A 21095-nucleotide genomic window follows, 5' to 3' on the forward strand; every position below is an offset into this window, starting at 1 on the left:
AAACCAGGGGAGCACCTGGGCGGAAAATGTATACGGTGGTTATGATATTCGGTATGGAAACCCAGGCCGAAACGCTGAGAGTATCCGGCAGCCGGCATGTATTTATTTTCCTTTACCCGGTTGTTTATTTACCCACCCCCGCTTCCGCAAATAAAGGATTAGGGCTGCCTTCAGGGTCTCATGTTCACCCTCGATCTTCGGAAGACACAACCTTCTTCCTTTTTTTTATCTCACTTTTCCAAAGAACTGAAATTTTTCCGTCGGGATATAAGTTTTGAAAAGTAAATAAAACCAACACCAGTAAACAAGTGCTCTAAACAAAAATTGTTTTAATTCCCTCAGTCCATGGGCACGCTTCTCCCCTTCGAAAATAAACACCGACGGATTTATACCCACGACTGTTATAAATTAATGAAAATCCAGTTACACGAAATTAGCATAGCAGAATAATTTAAAAAATAATGAGTTTTAAAATTAATTTCTTGCACTTATCAATCACTCCTACATAGTTAACTAACTAGTGTACAGAAGAATAAAAAACGTCATTATACGTCAAAGCTATATAATACTTATTATTTATCATAAAACAGTAAAAAATAAATTCTTATGTAAGTTAATTTATATGTATTTATGTACGTATATATGTACCATCTTACTAATCATAATAGGCATTTCTTCCTTTACTTATTGAGTGTTTACTTGTAACTTCTGGAAAGAGTGATAATCTAGGTTCGTGATGATATATCTGTGTTTATTGAATCGCGAATCCTGTTCTACTTTGTTGTTCATGTTCAAACCTCTTTTAACCTCATTCTTGTTTGAAATAATTCAAAGAAATTCTCATAAAAAAATCTACTTTAACGATCTAGTTAGCATAAGGATCGAGTAGCCCCTTTGCTGACTGACGTAACATACATTAATAATTGTTAACAACTTAAGGAAAAAACCCGATCTGCGTCTAACAACAGATACTCAAGAATTAGAAAACAAATTACAATAAACCATGTTTACAATTAATTGCGATATAAATTAGTTCTAAGAACTAGTTATCTTATCTAAACCTCTAAAAAATCAGTTGTGGAACGTAAAAATATAATCAATTGAACTTTATAAGGTTGGTTGCTAGTGCCAAGCCGTCTAGGATAAAACGCGAATCCCCCTCGGTTTTCCAAATACTTCAATCTCTTTCCAGTGTGATTTCTGGAATGATAAATAATGAGGAAAAAATGGGGTTTATTGTCATAAAACTCACAGCACATGCCTTCCGAAATAAACTTTAAATTTAATGAATAAGATTCGTACACCCGATTTTTCTCTCCTGAGGGCGTCTATTTAACAGGACCGGGGCTTGTTCTACCTTCCCGCAATTTAATTTGTCACCTACTATGAAATATCTGTACAAATACGGTAAAAAAGACAATTCTGGACTTGATGAAACTTAACAACAGTCAATAAAAGTGATATTTGTCTACTGGACGATCTGAAAGTCCCACTTGAAAACATAAAAACTTCATCACATAATGTCAAAATATAATAGCTAATTTTTTTTCTGTTGACAAATTAACTTTTATGGTTATTTAAAATACTTGATACGAGGATTACTATTTACGTGATCGTATATTTATGATCGACATTAATCACCTGATGGATTGATTCCATAATCAGTTCCACCTTTTTCAGAAATATCAAGATGAATCTGTCATAGAGGCTGATTGATAGATGCAACAAATTTTGATATCGTAAACAAACATTTTCTTTTCTTGAGCAAACGGCGGAAAGAAGTTAACAACAAACAAGGACAAAATTACACTTTCAAACCAGGGGGCCCCCTTACATTTTTTTAAAAGAAAGAATCCGAAGCCCATCATTACACTGAATATGTGGAATTACAGATCGGGAAATGATATTCTGGTCGTATCTGCATAGTCCATGGAACCAAGCCCCGTTCTGGATACACAAACAAACACACCACAGGGAAAAAGAAGATTTATTCAGTCTGTTCGACCCAGATTCCGGGAGTCTGCATACTCGAGGATTAATCACCAATGTGTTCAACGGGGTTTGCGTGACAGCGACCCGTTAACCGGCCCTTCGATTTATCCCTTTAACACAAAAATTTGAAAATTACACAACGAGCTAGCCGACAGCTGAGAAACGTACGTGCTTTGAACATTTCATGTCGATTTCACTTCATCTGCAAGGGTATTCACGCAACCAGTGCAAATCCGGTTAAGAGTGTGTTAAAGTCGAATGATGTTGCTATAAAATTGTGCTATTTCGGAACTAAACTTGACAGTTGACTCTCATAAGACGCTTTGCTTAACCCAGGTTAGTTGCTTATTATGATGTGGCCATAAACCAAATAGGATAAAATTCAATTTCCTCAAACTATTTCCAATTATTCCACTTGTAAAAAGATAATTTAGCAACCCTGTTTTTGATATATTTTACGTTAAAAATTCAATTAATTTCAATCATTAAATAAATAACTATAACCAAACCTATGAATTTTAAGAACAAAACATACATGAACTCGTGAGCACATTTAAGCAATACAATAAAAACTGTTGTGTGAATGCTCTAGTTGTACAATAATTTGAGTAGAATTACTTTTTGTACCGACATATATAATAAAAAATGTTACGTGAAAGAGATTTACGATTTATGTGCATATCAGCGGTATACCCAAGGTCCCGGGTTCGAATCCAGCGGCCCTGCATTCGAACCCGACATGGACAAATGGTTTTTTTTTTTTTTTTCAAAAACACCGGCACCCCTAGGGTTGATACAATCTCTGCTGTTGCGGACCTTCGTACAAAAAAAAAAAAAAAAAAAAAAAAAAAAAAAAAAAAAAAACATTTCGTTAGCACTACCACAAAATACTCTATTTTCTTGGGGTAATTGGGAATGAGCTCCTCACTTCATACAAATAAGTTACATTCACACTTCGCGATATTCCCCACGTTAAATAGGGATAATCCCCATCATCCCATCATTCACGCTGAGTGTATGAAGTATATTCTCACAAACCCAGAGTTCTCGATATTCCTTGGGGATAATCCCATCCATTCAGGCAAATAAATACATTCGCAAAGTTTATTATGCCCAGTTTTTCTTTTCATGATTTGCGTAGACTGGTTGATATTTTTTGGGGGAAGACATCGTTCTAAGAATGGAAGAAAAATAATAAATCACGGGTTAGACTACAACATGAGAAGTGTCCTCGGGATGAGCCAGATAAGCCAATATCAACAACTAGATTACGTAGATTTTGCGATGCCAATTTTCAAAAAATGGGTAGATAGCAAGACGAATATATTCTATAAGGATTATTAATGACACGTTTAAAACTGTATAACGGTTTCGTGAATTCACTTTGGAAATGTAGTAACTTGAATTTTTAAATTAATAAATAGCAATTTGTCTATTAGCATAAGCAAAATAATACATTTCACAATATTTTGTATTGTGACTAGTCATTTTTTGCCTGCCCTAGTTTGGACTAATGAAAAAGCCCTGCAGCCGAAAAGACGGATGAAGTCCTGATATGCCAAGTTTGAAATGAATAGAATTTTAATCAATATTTCAGCTTCATTATCGTAAGTTTAAGAAGAAACCTCATTCCCGGCCATAATTATTTCTCCCTTGAACGTTTTTTGCACAATATTATTGTTACTGAACATCCTATTGTGCCATGACGCAAACTAACAAAAGGTAAAAATAAGTAAAATATGGCTACAATTAGCAACTAATCGACAAATTTGGAAATAAGTATGAAAATAAATAAAAAGAAGGAAGAGTCCTAGTTTATACAACACAATAGTCCTTGGCCATATTGAGCCACTCTTGCAACTATTACATTACTGGCGAATCAAAATTAGCATAAACAGCCCGGAGGAGTTGTATAAAAAAACACTAAGCTCAGTAACATTTCGTCATTGCCTATTGAAATTGAACTTATCTCGATTGTGCTTCGTCCCTGGAGGATCTGCTTTCCAACCTTTTTATTAAGGCTACCTATTGAAATCGTGGTGAAGTTAGTCGGTTAACAAACTAGCATTACCCTTCTCTTTAAGCATGAACAGAGTACAGAAATGGTAGTAGTTAATTCTGATTTTTTTCTTTCATAGGTAGGCAATTTGAAATAAGATCGCGATTTGGAAAAGGTCAAAATCTCCGACTTAAATACCGACCCCTGGGTTGAACCTGCAACTTTTCCCATTTGAGATTATTCTCCGCCAATCGGCAAAGTTAAAAGGGGCCGGAGGAACCGGCACAACTCTTACAATTGAAACCGCCCTCGCTTAAGGGGAGACACTTTGCGCTTCCTCTTTCATAAATCAAACAAAAGTTAGTCTTATCTCGGTCCCAATACTGATAAATTGGACTTGAGCTAGAACTATTTATCAGCAGCCTTGCCCTCGTCTGTTTATTCCTAGGAGATAGAATGGCCTTTTCCTTATGTCAAACCCAGTTTTCACTTAGTAGTAAAAAAAAATGATAGGAAACCTCCTTAACACAATACCTTGTCACATTGGATTAAAACAACAGTAACACTTGACTTAAAAAACGTGAAATTTATCAAAAATTAATTAAAAGGTAAAGATAATATTAAAAGCTTTCTATTAATCAAAAATACATTTTTAATACTTATCGTACATGTGCACCGTGGGTGGCATGATAAATTGATATATATATGTACACTTAAGAACACTCATTTTAATCATTAAGTTTAAGATAAACAACAGGAATAACATGCCAATAATTGGCACACCTTACAAAATATTTTTATAAATAATTAAACTGTTTTAATGCAGGTTTCTTAAATTAAATTCACTATTTTACAATTTAAATTCCCAATTTTTAAAATTTTATTCACTTATTTGCAAATCAAAATCATTCTTTTACAAATAAAAACACCTGTCGGAAATTAAAATAACCATTTTGCATCGTAAATTCATTTTTTTATATTTAAATCCACCCTTTCGCAATTTAAATGCACCATTCTGCTAATTAACTTCATTCTTTTACTAACGAAATTACACTTTTACAAATGAAATTCTCCCTTTTTCAAATCAAAATCACTCTTTTACAAGCCAACGTCGCCCTTTTGTAAATTAAATTCACCATTTTAGCAAATCAAATTCATCCAAATAGAAATTCAATTCACTCTTTTGCAATTTAAATTCACAGTTTTTTAATTTAAATTTTGCAAATTAAATTAAATTTGTTACAAATTAAATTCCCCTTTTGAAAATAAAGTTTACCTTTATAAAAATTAATTAGTTCCACACTTCTATGCATAAAATAGATACAGAGAAATGTGGAGGGTGAATTTAATTTATAAAACCTGTACAGCTACAAAAAATAAATGGGAAGGTAAAAAAACGAGAAAAATGCCGTAGAATGAAAATTTCAAATTAAAATGCTGGCAAATTTTACTTTTCTTACACTTGCGAGTAATGTGTATTTTCATTATCAGTTGCAGCTAAATTAGGTCAGACTAATTAATTATTTTTGTAGTAGGTATTAGGGTAACAGTTGCAGTAAGGCCGAGATGACGATAATTTCAATTTTAGCCTCAGCTAACAAGAATATCGTCAAATCAGATAAACGTAATTGTCCATTAATAGAATTATTTGGAAGTACTATTTATTCGAACTTCTTGGTCAAAGCATTTATCTGGGAAGAGTGTGCAGCTGAATTATCTAGGAATAAAACTTGGTCGTATATTAATTGCAGAAGGTATGTCCCTGATCAGATGAAATTTATGTATTAGTACTCTTCGTGCAATAATGTGTTACGCTTATCAAGTGTGGGGTATCAGAATTTTGAGACAGTAGACAAATTGCAGTTATTTTATTAAAAAAAATTATTTACTATATTTCAAACAGTTTACGATATTTGGAGTTTTGGAAACCTCCACTGACCGGGTTGTACACTCTCAAGCTACATTTCTTTTACATTGCAAAAGTGCTGCTTTCTACTAAAAACCTCCGCATTTTAAATAATTCTGTCTAATTCCTTTTGGTCTGAGGCCTTCACAAGGAATTACACATAGTTTAGTTGCTATGTTTTATTTACTGAAATGCATTTAAATGACTTTCCTTGAACGAATTAAAGCTAATAATAAGATGTGATGTTCTACATGTTAGTTCGGATTAGGATGGTGTGGATTACGGGTAATTTGGTATATGTTCCCTATGAACCTCCCTTCCATCAAAATTGTGTTTCACTTTTCGGCAGAGACTCAATTCCGGGTGAGAAACGTCTGTTACACCTCGGTAATTTTACTCTCCCAAGAAGTGAGTTACGGTCTTAGAAGGCTTACATTTTCTGTTCATCCGTATGCGCTAGACAAACGTGGAGGGTCAGATTCGAATTAACTCGAGAATTTAATTTTTAATTTTTATCGAGAAATTTACTATTTGATGAAAGAAATAGTAATTTTTGTTACTACTTTTTCTAAGGGCTTCGATGACATTTTAGCCCAACCGTAACATCTATTATTAAGACTATTTATAGGTCCCTGTCATTAATCCTCTAATTCGATTAACCGCCTCTTTTAGACCTAATTTCCCGTTCGTTCAACTTCTGGTCGAACATGGTCGAACATTAAAATCAGGATGTTGTTGAAGAATTAAGTTCAAAGCGGAATAACAATGAATAAAATTTTGTTATTATGAATATGACTGTTTATGTACAGCTAAATCTGATTACATTTTAAAACTGGTTCGTTTCCTATAACACAATTACGTTTAACTGCTACAAAACGAAATACTTTATTTTGTATAGGTTACAGGAACAAGACAACCTCATTTTATAATCGTCTCGTTTCTGATGTAACACATCATATATGTAAAACATTTTCCAAAAATTTAGAACAACCTGGAAGAAAAAAGGGCATTGTGAGTATAACATTCAGGCAAGGTTTTAAATTTTGTTCAAAATAGTATATACTTTTTAAATGGAAACGCGTGACAGGTATAGTAAAATAATTAACCCCAACACTCTCCAAAGAATTTAGAAATGCAGATTGGTCTGGTAGTACTTTCAGACATTCCTTTTGAAAAAGGGTTATTAAAGGAATTGCTTAAAAATAAGCAAAAGCCCTAAATTCACATTTAAAGCAAAGGACGCTGGGGCGACCCCGCAAACCTAAATTTATATTAAAATACTTTGGGCCCTTCCCTACTCGGCATTTAGCCCTTAATTGGCAATTAACGTTGGAATGATTTACATAAAAGAGAATTAAATGTGCTTCACCGAACGTTTATCTGAAATCTTGTCCTATTAGCCTCCAAAAGAAAAATGATTTTTGCTCTAATTTCCGCTATCTAAATTATTTATAATCCTATTGTACCCAGTCTGATAGAAGTCTGGTTCATTGACGGACGATACTTAGCAGTGTTTTAATGAATTTGTCGAAAATGGTTGTAGTTTATGAAGTTTATACGTTTCAAGACTTCATAAAGAATCATGATACTGATGTCAAAATGACGAATTAATTTAGTCCAATTAAAGAAACAATAAATTCCCCGTATCGATTACAATTGGTATGAATTATGGGACGATAAGATTGAAATCGATTGGCAACATAATTCGTTAATAAATTATTTTCAAATAATTTATAATTATTTAAAGCTACGTCGGTTTTGATCAGTCATTTAAGATTTCTTTAGCCTTTCTTTTCTATGTTATATTAAATATATTTCAAGTTTTGAGAAGGTACACACATTTTATCCACATTCCTTTCCAATTTTACATTAAAAAAAGGTAAATTTAACTTTAATTTGAATTTAACTTTTAATAAAATAAGGTCGAGCACATCTTTAATTGTAGAAAGTTTGACGTTTATAAGCAATATTTTGACTTGTGCGAAGTCGGGGCTCGGCGGCGAGCACAGATCGCTGTACCGATACCTCAAGTGTACTTTTAAATGTATATATTGTTTGTGTGTGTTTTGTGTCTGTGTTGTGTTTATGCTAATTTATTGGAATGAATGTAATTAGCTTGAAAGGAAGGAGTTGTTTAACCTCGCACCGAGGGATATCGAGTATTCTGAGGTGAGTGCGTGACATCTGGAGAGTAAAAGTAAGTTACCGAGAATGGAAAGTGAACTCACCTATCAAAAACTTTTCCAAATAAAAACACAATCAGTATGAGAATCAGGGTGTTTTATGTATTACTGATTACTAACAAATATATATTTTATTGTCAACCGACTAAGCTTCAAAACAGTAAAACGCGAACTCGTACATTTTTATTAAAAAATTATATGATCCGTAATATTGTAAATATTCATACGAAAGTAATATTTCGATTAAAATTCACCCAGTCCTGTTAATATCCACGATATTAGAACCAAGCTTAACCCGGCCACCGGAGGGAAAAATCCTAAAGGCCATGAATACGAATGAGAAAAAAAGGATACTTATCGTAAAACAATCGGATTAAAAACGAATTAGTAGAAATAACAAAGTAAGTCGGAAACCCCTGTAACCAGTCGGTGAAAAAGTAGGAAACGATCGCCCCCTTGGGCATTGTACTCTAGATTTCCCTCAAATCCCCGATTTATGTAAAACTCCTCTCCTCGGGGAATGTATTTCTATCTACAGGGAGGCGACCAGGTCTTACCAGGAGCTCCCCGTTACCCTTGCAGGTCTTGCTGCCCGTGCGTACGGCATGAGCGGAGGTCATCAGATTTTGATTTCTTTCCTTCCGGTACAATTTGCAATTTTTATAATAAACTATGTGTGAATTTAAGGCTTTTGACAGAGAACGCCGTATATTTTACAAATTTAAAATGAAAAGTTTTCATTTTAGATCTTTTCTGTGTAACTATAGATTACGTTGACCAAGACCGGTCATATTACACAACGTGTATGTCGTAAGTTTTGATTTTAATGGTAATTTTGATTGCCGGTTCAGTACGTAGTAAAGCATTTTAAATCGTTTTTTAAGTGTCTGTTTTTTAATCATGTGTGGATTCCAAGTTAGTCTCCTAGCCAATCCTCCTAGGGTAAGCCTCACGGAGGAGCGTAAATATTATATTTTGTAACTTTGAGGTGTTAAACTTTTCAAAAAATTGCTACATTTTTGTTGATATGTGTTTTTGTAACGATTCGTTCGACGCTTGAACGGCCATCTCATCTTTTTTTATCCACCCAGAGGAGCCAAACTCCATTAAATGTGGTACTACGGTGACAATGGGAGGTACAGTGTAGCAGAGGCGGGGGGGTGAAACCTCGTGTCCTCGGTCACTTCCCTTTCTCAATCCAGGTCCTTCGGCATATTTCCTTGAGACCTCTCCCATCCCTTGGATGCAAGGGGGTATCCAGGCGCAACATAATGGTGTAGCCTTGAGAGCGTGGCACCCTCTCTAAAGGACAAACTGGATTCGTAACGGCCTCCGCGCCGGACGGAGGGTGCTGCATTAGAGGCACAAGAGGATTAAGGGACCACATCCTCTCTGCATAGTCGGGGGAGGGTGCATCACTATCTGAACTACGGGGTAGCAGATGGTTAGGGATGGGGGACTAGGGGGTAGCAGAAAATGATCCAAGTCCAAACCCAGCTACATGGGAATGGACTCGTAGTAGCTTTGTGGTGAGGATCCTGGCGAGAACTTAGTGTGAACCTTTGCTCGGGGATGCCGTTATCGGTTTCCTTCCGAGGGCAGTATTCCTCTAGGGGGTGGTTAGAAACTCCACTTTAAAGGAAACCGCGGCCGGAGCGGATCCGGTAGTTCTTACGCTGGAGGAGCCTCAATACTCTGGAAGATAGAGTCGCTTTTTCTATCAAGGGAGCTCGGCGGGACGACCCAGTCTGATGCATTTCAGCGACTTGGGGTTCCCTTTCCGAGCGGCACACGGTCTGGTGCTTAATGCAGCCCCATACATTCGGAATGGACAAGCGGAGAGCGAGGTCCATCTCGGCCCCTCGTGGCCGGGGCGGCTTCTACACCAAAACTTGCGGCTGTAACACCCATCCAGTCGCAAGCGGAGGTGCGTCTTCTCTCACCTTGAAAATCAAAACGTACGGGAAAGAATGTAACGCAAGAAGCTTGTGCATACGTGAAGTAACTTGTGTCATCTGCGTATGTGGCGGTAAGTGCATTCTTATTTGTGGCCATGTCAGACGTAAAAATTTTGTACACCAGCGGAGCGAGTACCCCTGTGGCATACCTGCAAACACTTCTTTTATTTCAGAAGTCTCTGATCCCTGGTTTACTGCAATCTCTACTTGAGGTATGATTGTATAAACAGTAATAGGCTTGAGGCTAAAGATTTTAGTCACTCATGCCATACTTCGTCGAAAGCCTGATAAACAACTAAAAACACTCAGTCGCGTACAGTTTTCGAGTTCAGAATCTTTAGTTCATGTTCGACACATGAGATAATTAAATCTGTAACTCTGTGACGTTGAGTAGTGAAGTGATGAGCTCCATGCCAAATTGATAATTGGCACGTTATTTTAATATAAGAGTGTTTCCATTGTATGGTAAAGTGTGTATGTAAAGTATATTGTAGCTGTAGTGTAGCAGAGCTTAATTTTCCTTTTCGTTAATGTTTGCAAAATGTACATTACATTTACCATTTAATACACGGTAAAAAGCCGTACATCACATAAATCAGAATAGGCGGATCAGGGTGTTCAGGGACGATCAAGCTGGATAAATGAATAACTACAATAATCTAGGTCTAAACTAAAACGCATATTCCTATATTATTTTCAGTCTTAATACGATACTGATGATCTGAAAAAAATTGTACAAATGGCATAAGGTTCTAGGTCACGAACACCCTATTCAAGCAATTCGATAACTAAGATGAAGAAAAAACCTGATAATGTAGCGAACATGGTTCGACTTTTTCGCACAAAAATTCCGACACCCCTAAGAAAATCCGAACCAGACCCGGATTCCAGCCGCTTTTGAACATTGATAAATTTCCTTTTAATCGAGACCAAGTTCGTCGAACCTTGGCAACCGCAATACCAGCCCTGGGAAATGTAAATAAGTCCGATAAGGACTCTGCAGACTTCTGTCGGAATATGCAAAGAAGAAAAGATACGACATGACGTCCCGATCAAATAGACATAAACGATATCAAATTACAGTCGATTTAATATGGAACCTTCCACGATTCTATCCGCTATTTATCCGCAGTTTATGATATGATGTCGACTATATTTAATTTAAATTTTGACAGAAATAATATTTTACAAAAGTTATTGAACTAATTTCATTGTGCTGGACTTTGTTAAGTGCCATACTGAAAATTCTAATATATGAATAAGCTACAATTAATTAAGGTTTTTAGTTGAGATAAAAAAGTCAATGGCACGAGCGGGATTCGAACCCACGATCTTTGGCTTGATACGCCGCTGCTCTACCACTTGAGCAGCGGCGTATCAAGCCGAAGATCGTGGGTTCGAATCCCGCTCGTGCCATTGACTTTTTTATCTCAACTAAAAATCTTAATTAATTGTAGTATATTAATTGGTCAAGCGGACCACGAAATTAGTGAATTTAAGGAATTATATGAATAAGGTTGAAGGACGTCCCGCACTAATATTATCGGCGAAACTTATTAAAATTTAACTAGGTCGGTAAGGTAAAAAATTAAATAGGTCCGGTTAAGGGAAATAAGAAAATTGGAGGTTCGGGTTGTTTTCAGAGTCGAGTAGTTTTTTGAACGAAAGCACCATTTTCACGTGTTTCTGGTCTCAGCCAATAAACCCTTCCAGTCCTTTGTTTACACCAGCCTCACAATTCAAGCCGTAATAATAGAATGGGCCTGAGCCCTTAGTTTTCTCGGTTCACTCTCAAGGGAGTCCGCGCCTTCAGAGCCCATTTAAAAAATTGGCTCCTTTGCCTCACAGCCGTCGAGGTGAAGAGTCCAATATTTTCTACCTCTCCCAAACTCCGACAGTTTTCAAGTACAATTTTATTTATTTGAGCAGAGCAAACTGCCTGTTCGGCTTTTTCACCACGTTAATTTATTTTGGCCGTTTTTCTCCTTTAACTGCACGACAGTCCTTTCTTGCATTAATCACCTATATGTCCACATATGGAAAAAGCTCTTCTTTTACAATAAATTAACTTAAGCAGCAATTAAAAATAATAAAATCCAATTAAAGGCACAGTTGCCAGGTGGCCATTAGAGGTCCTATATTGGACAAGAAGGTTGATCCTCTCCCGAATAAGAATAAGCCATGGGTGACTAGCACATGGGCACTTTTTGGCCTAAAGCCCAACTATGTATGTGCAATTAAAGGGTGACAATCCTTGGTTTCTTTAAGAGGGGGGAGGAACGCCCTGATTGTACTTGATCCTTTGGATCCCATGATCTGATTTTTAGAGAAAACAGTGTGTTACTCAGTATATTGGAATGTATTTATTGACTCAAGGTTGCAACAGTAAATGGTGGGATATTGGACACCCCACTGACCCTTAATTGGATTAATTGTATATTTAATGTATAAGGGGAAGGAAATAATATATTCAAGAATGAGTGAACTTGAAATGACCCGAAGCTTAACTTGGATTAAATTTGACCCCAGATTGCCAACAACACCAATTACTCTAGCATGATGCCAGTCATATTACATCATTTTCTTATCAGAAATTGTTTATTTTCCAAGCAAAATAATAAAAGGGAGATCTCCTGCGGTTGAGATAATTTCCGGCGACAAGCCCTAGGTTTGTCACGTTTGCAGTCATGTCTATTCCCAACGTTGCCCTTTAATTTTTCATCAATCTATTCCACCTTAAATATCGTTGGATTTAAAACACCCAGGCCGTATTAATGAGAATAATAATTAAAAAACTAACTTAATCGTATTCATTCTAACTAGTGAGTTAATTCAGGTAATTTAAGAACAACAAAGGAAATCAGGAAAAATTTGATCCGCCAAAGAAATATTTAGAAATTTCGACACTGAGAAAACAATCAATAAAAGCCCCCTTCTTTTATGTTGCCATTGTTAATGTAAATATAATCAGGGATCCGGTTTGTGTTGTACACATTCCCTCAACGATAGGTGATATAAGTTCCACAACTGTTATTAGCTAGGGATAATTACTCGTCGGCAGATAAAATGAAGGCGTTCCGCCCTAAAAATAAATCATAACCGTATTATAATGCGTTATTACATAAACTCGGCTCGTCGTCGCCTGTCGGCTGAGCATAAAAGCGAAAGTAAAAATGGAGTGCTGACAAATTCGCTGAGTTAAGGGAGAGCGGTTTTTCTGCCTGTTAGATGGGAAATTGAGGTTTGTTCCGTGGGATATTTGAAATAAAAAAGGGACTCACGTTGAAAGGATACAATTAAACGCCTTTTTCTTCTGATGTTGGCCATTGAACATGCCCTTCAAAACAGCTACATCCACTTGTAAAATACAAAAGTTCCTGTACCTGCGGTGTTATCCATTTTACTTGTCCGCCTTGCTTCAGCCATTATTTGACTGGCATTGAATACCAATATGATACAAAGTTGAAAGTTTAAAACTTGCGACTAACAAGGACGTGAGGTGTTTAAATTTTAATGAAGCTTTGATACTAGAAATGATGATTATGTACATTCACATTTTTTAAAAGATTGTTCTACTCTCAGATCTGTGATTAGAACAATCTTTTACAAAAAAGTGCTTTTATACTATGCGGAAAAATTATTAGACACGTGTTAGAACATTCTTGACAAATTTAAACTGTTTTTCTTAAATATAGTTTTCTGTCTTTGTTGTATCTCTTGTAAATTATGGAATCATATAAGATCAGATGTATAAAAAGTTACAAAAACCAAACTACCCTGCAGTAATGTTTGTTTAAATAATTAAAATTCGTTTTAAACACTCTTAAATACGGATTTTTATCGCAAAACAAAAATATACTTTTTTGTTCTGGTTCAGTGGGGGGGCGGTTAATTTATTCTCTGATGTCCGGTTTTCAACTTAAAAATTAATTCCTTTCAATATTATTGCAACCACTGAAAAGCGTAATTTTTTTCGTTTTGGATAATGCTAACAATGACAAAAATTTATGTACTTATGTGCAAGAAAAATAAGCACGAAATCAACACATACTCCTCAAACGCCCAGGATTTTGCCATCACTCGTAGCTGATACGGTTTTAGTCTTTTGACGTTTCGTGTGGTTTAGTGGAATCGTTTCAAAGTTAGCACCATTTTCTGATTTCGAAAAAATCTGAGGCATTTGAAAGGAAAAAAACACGAGAAAAAATTATTACTTGCTTTTCACAAAAATTTTAGCCATGGATGCAAAAACGGAATAAATCTTTGTTTAATGTTAAATGTTTTTAAACAAACTTTACTACATTAGTATGTGTCCAAGTCCAAAAATGGATCCGTAATGAGTCCATAACCTGTGGAATAATACCCCAGGCATGGATTATACTTCACAGAAGGGCCATCCGCAAGACTTATAAAGATACTTATAAGGAGGGTAACCGCAACAGAACTAGGATTCTGGTTGGACTCGTGACAGGGTACTGCTTCTTAAGAAAGCACATGCAACGGACAGGCATACAGACAGAAGAAACACTGTGTTCATACAAGAAAGAAGAAGAGGAAACCGAAGAATACGTGTTTGTTTCCGATCGACTTAGCAATATAGGTTAAATTTTTTTTTAGATCCTCTTGTACGTAAATTAAGCATTTTCAACGACGTTGTTGAAATCAAAACTCCAGTGGTTTTGAGTCCCAATTCATTATTTTAGTAATTTTAAATGAAAATCTGGCTAGCTCAAGCAAGTCTAGGTTTTTGACCGTCGCGTCAACAGTTTAACATTTATGAGGAAGAGTAAATTGGCTTTTCCTGTCTCATGGAACGATTATTCTTCAAAAATTAGATTATTTTGAAAGTCCCGTTCTATTCCTCCAGCATGAATTAACAGAATGTTAAATCCTAGGCAAGTAGAACCATTCTGATGCATGTTTAAAAACATCAGAAAATCAATACAAAGAATTGGATCACATTTTGGATGTATTATTATTTTTTATAAACCGATTATTTCAAGAATGGAAGATATTTTAAGTTTCAATTTTCAAATTTAAAAAAAAAAAAGTGAGTAAGATTAATAAATTAAGGCTCAAGCTCACTAATAAACCAAACGTAAAAGGATTGAGAAAAGGCTGTTATCTTGTGCAAACAATTCTTATTTATGATGGCCGTATTTTAATAAGCCATTTGTAAATAAAACGCCTGAAAATTACTTAACACAAACAGGAAACATTGCGAGTTTGTGAAGGTGTCCAGAGAACCGCCCAACGAAAACACTTTCCGAAAGGGGAATTTACAATTTGCATATTGATTCTTGTCGTAATACGATTTCCAATCTCTTGCTAATTGAACCATCTTAAAACGAGATGAATCGCTAATCAAACGACCGATCGGATGTGAAAATTGGTTGCGAATTGTCAGGCAGGATGGCAGGGGGCGCGTGGGACGAACTGAACGATGTTATCAGTAAAGCATAAATCAAGTCTATCGCTCGGTGGGTCTCTCAATTACCAATACTTTGTGGTACGTAACCGGATTCCCTCCCTTGTAACCGTTTGGTCGAGCGGGCGATTTTACACCGTAAATTTCGGGGGTAGATTAACATTTCAGCTTAGAGTAATCACAAAAAAAGTTATTCCGATAAAAAATATAGACGGGACTAACCGTTTTGTAATACTAAAACTTGTTTACTTAAAATTGTAGAAATTGTCCTTTATTATGGTACAAATCTTATCATGAATTGAAAGAATAGTCTGATATAAAATAAGGGTTGTTTTGGTGGTGTGTTTCGGCCAGAAGCGTTTTAAGCCTTCATCAACGATGGATAAAACAAATCTCACAACAGGTTGTGAGATTTAATTACTTTTGGGTTATAATTTTTTTTTTTGGGGGGGGGATTAGCTACAGCAGAGGTCATATCAACCCTCGGGTTGTCGGTGTTTTTGAAAAGAAAAAGTACATTTGTAAGTATGTCTGGAAAAAATGCAGGCCGCTGGATTTAGGGATCTTTACCTTATGTGATGAGCGCCGTCTTAAGCGTTGAGGCCAACGACGCCCCCATTAATTAATTTTAATCGTTAACTAATAAAAATTCTTTACCAAAAAACTAATAAAAATTAGTTAAAATCGTTCTTGGGGTCTGCGACGTGATAAACCTGAATATTGGTCGTATCCCATAATTTTGTTCTGGCAATCCCCCTGTCAGACGCATTACGACATTTCCCGACAGGGAAATTTTTCGTCATATTTGTACGTCATGAAACGATATGAAACTATGAAATTAAATTTTAAGCGTAGATGTGCGGGATGATGAATCTGTATTGTTTTGGGCACTCTCAACACGACAGACAAGAATGGCACATCTACACCGAAAACAAACACTGTGAGCCCTGAAGATGATTAATAAAGATCGAAACGTTGGCACGATAAAGAAAATGTTTTTCTAAAACCTAGGTTTTTATAAAACCACCATCTGCAGTGGTTGGTATATTTATTCGAGTCCATTTTATACGTTCGTTGAGAAATATGAGCCTGGGTTATCTTTGTCGGCTTCTTTGACGGATTAAGTCCTGGCTTTTTGTTTATTACGGTTTGATCGTCGGTATTGTTCCTTGAAATTTGTAGTATTTTAAATGATGAAAATTATGTATGATGTTCTTTCTGCTGAAAGTATGAGCTTAATTTAGTAATGACAAATTTGTTTTCTCTCCATTCATCATCAAAACTCGACAAAATTGAATAATTAAATTAATAACATACTTCCTTCGATGTGATATGTTGGTGTACAAGACAGAATACAAAATTGATGTATCCCAGCCACAAATTCACTCAGCCGGTACTATGTTTACTTTGAAGGAACAAATTGGCCAGGAGCAAGGTTTGTAAGGAATTGTGACAGGACAATCCATCACGGAGAAAAGCTATTTCCACATCGAGGGATGAAACCGAACCTGGCGATAGGCATGTTGTAACAGGCCTGACCCGCTATCTCTCCAAAAGGATGCCAGATCGGAAAAATATAACTGTGTGAGGACCAATAAATCGACCTTTTTTTTTGTTATCCAAATCTTGACGAAGGCAGCGACCTAAATGTTTTCCTATACGTGCTAAGACACAATAACAATAAGTTTATAATTTTTTTCTCGATTTTTATCATTAGATAGCTGTTACAAGTAGAGTCACTTAAGCAATAAAACTGACAGGTGAAGAGCAATAATCCTTTGTTCAAAATTATTGGAAGGACAGCTGTCACTGATCAAATATATTTCGAAATGAAATTGTTTCTTTTTCTATATAAATTTGTGGCCTCATTTTTGGCACTTTCTTTTATACGCCTTTTATACAAAAGGAACTCGTAAAGCAAATTTCTTCAAGATTTAACAGTTTTCTCAAATTATATGCACAGAGCATTCAGCCGTTCGAACCGACACAAGCAATTAACGCGAAGAAATTGTACCAAACATGTAAAAATACATTTTGAAAGTAGTGAAACATCAAAAATACCACACAAAAAATTCGAAAAAGTAAGTGTTTTAACCGGTTTTTAGATTTTCACCTACCGGTTGAAGTTGCGAGTTGGAGTTTTGATGCATTCGACTACATATTTCAAATATATCTCAGATACTTATCGCTTCAGAAATTGTACCTAAAATGTAAAACAAACTTCTAGATATTAGTGAAACATCTAAAATACCAAAAACTCCGAAAAAGTAAGTGTTACATTTTCTAGTTGTTTTTCTATATAAATTTGTGGTATTGTTTTTGGCACTGTCTTTTATACTTTGGAAAAGTACGCCAAATTTTAGAATGAGACGAATTTAAAAAGTTAACATAAAAATTTAATCCAAATTCTGATGTGGATGAGGATTACTGATTAAACCCCATTAACGTTGAACACGGTAAAACCGTTGTACCTCAACAAGTTTAATTGTAATGAAAACATCAGAGGAAAATACTCGCTGAATTAGTCGGAAAACTAAGTTCATAATAAGTTTGGACGCAGTTGAAACGTAGCAGCAATAAATATAAGATAGGCTCTAAAAACAGAAGTAAAACTCCGAGGGGGTTGAATTAAAAAGTTAAAAATTCGCTGTCAATCAAGAAACGCTAAGTGAAAGCAAATTAAGTGTGAATGTTTAATACAAATGATTAATTGAAAACTTAAACAATGAATTTCACTCCTGTAATCGACGACAGAAAAGGAAGCAAAATAATGTTTTTTAAATCAAGTGAAATCAAGCCTCAGCTTCCTGAATGGAAAGTTATTAAATAAGCTTATATAATAATAAACATTGTATAAACCAAACAATTTATAAAAAAAATATGTAATTAATTTTAATGTATGTATTAATTAATAACAATTGTCCCTGAAAATATTTTCTGGATTGCGTACGTGCTTGGTGAAACGTAATGGTTGAATTTTTCAATTGAGAAATCAATAAAACTGCTTTTATCTTCGGTTGGAAAAATTGAGGGAGTGATAGAGTGAGAGAGAAAACGACAGCAAGTAATAAGAAACGAAAAAATAGTCGAGGTCGTAAATCCAATGTAAATAGAGATAAGATGAAACACATGAATCCATTATAACAATATCTTAAGAACCATCTCAAGCTGCGATCTAATTAAGAAGGTCAAACAACAACAAAAAATTGCCATAGTTTTGATAAACGCTCAAATGCGATAATCAGGTTTGTTAAAAATTTTTATTTACAATTTTACCAAAATATTTACGTAAAAATCAATCGTTGTAGGTATAGTTTTCGCAAGGGCGATATAATTAATGCTTTACATAACTTACCACTATCATATCATTTAAAATTTACACTTAGCAATCCTTGGTTCGAATCCCGACACAACCTTTGGACTTTTATTTGAGAATAATTTGGAAAAATTAATTCTGACCACTCGTTCTTGATACCCAACGGGTAGTTAAGCTAACCTATTTTATTACCTTTATATCTACTTTCGCCTACATGCCTATAGGAGTTGATCAAGCGTCACGTTTATCAGCTTGCAGATCACTTCACAGGTGTCACAATATTAGCAGGTGAATTTTTTACCGGAGGGAGTTGGTTTGAAAGCTCTATTCTTATTTATATTAACTTAAACGAATATAATAATTTCATTTTGCCTCTCCCAACTGAAGATGGTGAAATGAAACGATTCCGACAGACCAAAACAGTGTACCCCGACCAGGATGGTCAGAAAATACCAAACTACAGATTCACAAATATCATGATCCCAAATCTGTCGTTTCGTCATACATATTTTAAAAGAGGACAAACAAAACAAAAATATTCGAATTAAGGAATTTTTAGTTCTCGGGTGGAAAAATATTCAATTTACATTTCCTACTAAAAGGCTATTACTGAAACAAAACTTCTAGTATGGAACCCAGTACTTGCAATACCAGTGAGATTCAACGACCCCCCGCTCAAGTATAATTTAAATTTATTGTAATGTTACTTTTTAACGAAATTGTAAATTCAATAAAGATTTGAAAGTTTGATAGTGATGCATTGTAAGCCCTACAAACTACGAATATATAACATATAATTTGAAAAATTATATTCCTTTCGTATTATTCTCAAATTTAAGGAAGTGCTTTGCAATTTGGATTGATCAAAACTTAATCGATAAATAGATTTTTTATAACAAGTCCACAGAAAATGGCAACCTAGTAAATACTTGATGCATTCGGCGTTAAACCCGTCAGTTATTTTCATTATATTTAATTCATTATTAACATAGTCGTTTGCAATGTTCATACATGTTTTGTATGTTGTATTTGTCTCAATTTGATGTTCAATATCAAAGTTTTTAACAACAAAGGCCAAAGTTAATGTAAGAAATATGACAAGAATAATCCTGGTTCTGCAAAATGTTATTTATTTTACTTTATTTTTTCTAACCAAATCCAACCTAAGCTGTAAGTTGACTCAGCCTATATTTATTTTTAAAACAAACAAATCCAAAGAAATGGTAACTTAATGGTGCACTACGTAGTTGCTATCAAAATTAAGTTAAGATGCCCTTGCTTTTTGGATTTTTCAAAATATTATAAGAAAAAAATCAACACTATTTTTAAATCTAAGTTCAAAGAAAATGACAACCTACCGGAATAGTGATGTGATTTACATGTTAAAATTTGATAAAAATGTATTATTTTTGTAGTTAAAGATTACTGATTACTATATTTCTAAACGTAATTTTTTTAGTAGTTATTATCAAACATAATGTAAGATATCCCTCGCGTTTTGGATTTGTCAAAATATTAGCTATAAAATATAGCAGAAAGAATAAAATTTTTTTGAACAAGTAAAAAGAAAACGACAACCTTATCAAACAATGAGTAACTAAAAGTTATACCCCTTTAATTACCCCCCACATAACGTGGACTAGTCTAAATATAATAAAAACCTCCATAAATACTATTTTTTAAGGACCAATTCAAATTAAAGTGATACAGTACAACAGTGATAAACTAGTTTTATACCACGTCTGCTACCATCCTTAAATCTGAAAGAATTTATATCTTTATCATCAATATTTTTATAAGTTGTACATTGAATTTTGGACGTGAAACGTTCTTACGTTCAAATGAAACTGATAACCTAGTAAAACAGAGAACTACTACGATTAAACCATGTCTATTACCACCTATAAATTTGAGTTTAAAAATTACGTAATTCTTATCAAATTTATATAGGATGTGTCTTGCAATTTGGACTGGAAAACTACTGAACTACTGAAACACTGATATATTAAAAGTTAACCCATTTCAACTACAACCTTGTAAAATTAAATATCTATTCTTTGCGTAGTTATTATCAAAATGTATTTAAGAAGTGCCCTTACATTTTGGATTTGTCAAAACTTTCCAACAAGATGTTTATATCATATCTTCTTTTTTGAAGTTGTCATTTCAAAGGTAAACTAGTACATTATTAATGACGTTGGGCTTTACGATTCAATACATACTGAAGAAAAATACTGAAAATAGAGAAAATATAAAGAAAAAAAATTCCAACCAATATTTATTCCGGTCAGGCTCAGTGACCGTTACGAACAG

The 21095-nt window shown here is 34.7% G+C and overlaps 1 protein-coding gene across 5 annotated transcripts in view; it reads right to left on the reverse strand.

Annotated features, from left to right (window-relative positions):
- The window catches only part of LOC106661088, a 230109-nt gene that overhangs the window by 131865 nt on the left and 77149 nt on the right, over positions 1-21095 (reverse strand). The gene's annotated exons all lie outside the window — the stretch shown is intronic.

This window comes from Cimex lectularius, unplaced genomic scaffold (assembly GCF_000648675.2).
Source record: "Cimex lectularius strain Harlan isolate CLEC.00 unplaced genomic scaffold, Clec_2.1 scaffold1, whole genome shotgun sequence".
NCBI lineage: Eukaryota > Metazoa > Arthropoda > Insecta > Hemiptera > Cimicidae > Cimex > Cimex lectularius.